The sequence below is a fragment of the Lycium ferocissimum genome, unplaced genomic scaffold, assembly GCF_029784015.1.
Source record: "Lycium ferocissimum isolate CSIRO_LF1 unplaced genomic scaffold, AGI_CSIRO_Lferr_CH_V1 ctg12064, whole genome shotgun sequence".
NCBI classification, from domain to species: Eukaryota; Viridiplantae; Streptophyta; class Magnoliopsida; order Solanales; family Solanaceae; genus Lycium; species Lycium ferocissimum.
In genome coordinates this window covers 25,934-29,604 of record NW_026714165.1, presented here as the reverse complement: position 1 = coordinate 29,604, position 3,671 = coordinate 25,934, and positions in this window count along the sequence as shown.

Genomic DNA, 3,671 nt, shown 5'->3' with positions numbered 1-3,671 from the left:
AAAATATTTTCCAACTTGTATCTCATCCTCGTATTATTTCTAGAAAAATTTCGGCAGAGTTTCCTCTGTATTTCTTACTATTCCAAAACACACGCACGCAGGAAATACCAACAGTGCCTCACAGGGCCATCATCATATATACATACCACATTATATTGTATCGCATCATAGCCACACAGGGCCCTCAATATTCACAAAGGCCGAAAATATTAAATTTACCTCATATGCTCGACGCGGCTACGCGTGTTACACTTTCTTGCTTACCTTCCTTTCGGTTTCCAACCTTGCCTTCCAATCGCATGCCGACACCTTACTTAACATATATCTTTCGTATCTCTACTTACCTGCGTGCTTTGTAACCTTCCATACCACTAGTCGCTTCCGCCTGTCAACGCCAGTCCTCTGCCGAAATCAAAGGCCAAGGTCGGGGATTTCCTATAACTTGGCTCTACAGCACGATCTAAGATGCCAAAGAAGAGTAACCATCCTAGATGCCCGTAGCCTCCTGTTTATAAATGTGGCGCGCTTCACACCATAAACGGGACTCTCTGGGACACGACTTTGCGGACAACCCCTAGGACGGACACCGCTGCGATACCACTTTGTCACACACCAATTTCCGATAGGGTGTGATGGGCACCCGACCCTTACCCGGGGCCGAAGCGAACCCTCGGACTAACGTAATACTCGTACTCACATTGGGCCCTTGGCCAAATCATAGATACATAATTCCAAATCAAACACAAACTTGCGAACGTACAAAATGCGCAACATCACATATAACAAAGCGACGGCTTATAGAGCGCTCACAACCGACATCGAAGCACATGACTGCGTACGCAAAGTCTCTAACATGACTCGGATATCATAATATGCACAAACTGCGACTCGGCGGCACTCCGGAACAAATGGAGCTCGCCAATCCCGTGGAACGTTTCTGCTACCTTTAGCTCACACAGGTGTGTACTTGTGACATGAAACGCAGCCCGAAGAAAGGGGTCGATGCGGAATATGTGCGAGTATGTAAAGCGAGAGATACGAAACCTAGGAACAAAATACAGAAGATAGACATAATATGCAAAGTATCAAAATATGTAATTAAAATGCAAATCATGCACAGGCTCTTAGAACGGTGGTCGCCCGCCTGTCGTTGGCGCCACTCCACAGCATCACACCAGAAGATTTCAGATCTCCGTAACCCGACATATCCCCGTAACACATCATAGCCAACCATCACACCATAACACGACATCACACCAAACGGAACCCGGCCCTGCGGGGAGGAGCTCGGAGAACCGTAACACGGCATCTGCCGGAATTTATCATAATGCGCACGAAGCATAACCGGCCCGGGACTCGGTGAAGGGTGTACAACCATGAGCACGAGCGGAGTCGTGAGCATACATATGCATAAAATCGTAATCATAAATTATTAAGTAAGTAAGAAAATTCATATGCAAAAGTCCAAATGAAACGAAACTTACATTTTTTCCGAAGGTCATCCAGAATAGGCATAGAAAGGTCGCGGGCCCCACGGATGGGTGTCGACCCCCGTCCCAGCCCGACTAGGGTAGGTAGGGGAAAGTGATGTCTTATGAACATACATATTATGTTTAGGGGCGTTCCGAGCTCGTATGCAAAAGTTACGGACGTTTGAAGTTCGGGACCCTTTTGTAGCCAAAATCATTTGTAAAACTTTTGAAACTCAATCTTTTGAAAACATAAAAAATCTTGTTTTGGTCCCATCAAATAATGGATCCTAAGGAACGAACAAAGTACATATCTGAGCTCGGATTCTAGGAGTGGAATTACCCCAAGGCTCGGGTCATAGCCTAATAGTACTAGGACATGCCAAAGAAAGAAAAGGTGAGCTTTACATACCTTGGCCGCTTTCGGAATTAATCCAACTTGCGTCTTGGCTTCTCGCGATCTACAAAAGCGTCATAAGACATTCGACATTCGCCACAAGTATTGAAGAACTCAATTCCAAGCCGTCACTTTATCTACGGGAATTTCGGCAGCACCTCCCCTATAAATCCATCAACCCCGAGAATTTAACTCGGCCAACATCAACAACAACCAAACCAATAAACATAACAACAATATCGATAGGCAATTCAAGATGTCCACACCAACATCCAATCTTACCCGAGACCCTCCAACTCAATGAAAACATTAGCGACATATTTCTTTCTTTCAAATTTATAAACTATATCGACAACCTCATATGTTAACAACATCAATTCCATACATTCAAGAAAACATATTGAAATCACATTAAGCTTCAAGTCAGCCCCTCCATCATACAACACTATCCGAAATCTTCCAAGTTCGACAAGGACAACGACAACACGTTTCTACCTTCTAAATTCATGAACTACATCCACAACTCACTTGTTAGCATAGTCATTGACATAAATGTAAGATCTACATAGGAATCATATCAACTTCCAATTCAGCCCACAACCATTATAACTTCAATTTGGATCATCAAACCTTTATTTTCACTACATAATCCGCAACAAACAACTACCAAAATACAACATAAAATTTGTTCATCCTACTCCCCTCCAAAACAGCCCCCTCGGCTACACCTTCAACATCATATTCCCATAGATTCATTCATCTTCTATACATTACAACAACACACAAAACATGCTAAATACAACTAATTCATCACTTCTACACAACAACACACTCACACGGCCACAACACACTACACACGGCCACAACTTCATCTTCCATATTCCATGATTTTCATTCACTTTCATGCTCCATAACATACACAAATCACCCATAACATATGAAAAACAAGTTAGAACCTTACCTCTCCATCTCCCTTTGTCTCTCGGCTAGAACATGGTTTGGCAAGGAAGAGTGTTTTTCTTGTTCCACCAACTATTCCACGTCGTAGAGGACCTTCAACTTAGTAAGAAGACATGAAGAAAATATTTTCCATGTTCACCACCAAGAGGGCAGTTCGGCCAGCTCCCATGGCAGCCGAACTCCCTTCCTTTTCTTTCTCTTTTCTTTTTCTTGATTTCTCTAGAAATTTAATGAAGATTTGTGTCATGTTTTTCATCACTTATACATATATATATAAGTGGTGGCACATGCCATGCACATGGCCGGCCACCTTATCTCTTTTTATCTCTTTTTTTTTTTTCCATTCCCTCCAAAATTCTTCAAATTTCTAGAATTTCCTTAGGATATAAAAGATGACTAATATAGTCAACATGTCATCTACTTCCATACTTATATAGCAAGCTTCCATGTGGCCATGGCCCACCTTATGCTAGTTCCATAAAATTTTAAATTTTTCTCATAATACACTCTTAGTCCCAATTTTTTTTCCTTAATGCTTCCTTCCAACAAAGTCATAAACCTTTTGTCGTAAAACAAATCGAGAGATAACCTTGTCCAAAATTCTTCACAACCAACTTAAAAATATTCCGACGTGCGAAATGCGAGATATAACAAATATACTTAAATCCATTCCCAATAAACTCTTAAAATAACCCTAAGTCACCATCTTGTCCTTTATCAACTTATCACTCCTAGAAATACCTTCTCTTTACATAGATCACTAAAACTGTTGATAATAAATTCAAATACAAGGGTAGAAATCATTTACATACCTTGAGGGGTCAAGAATCCCAAGAATCACTTCA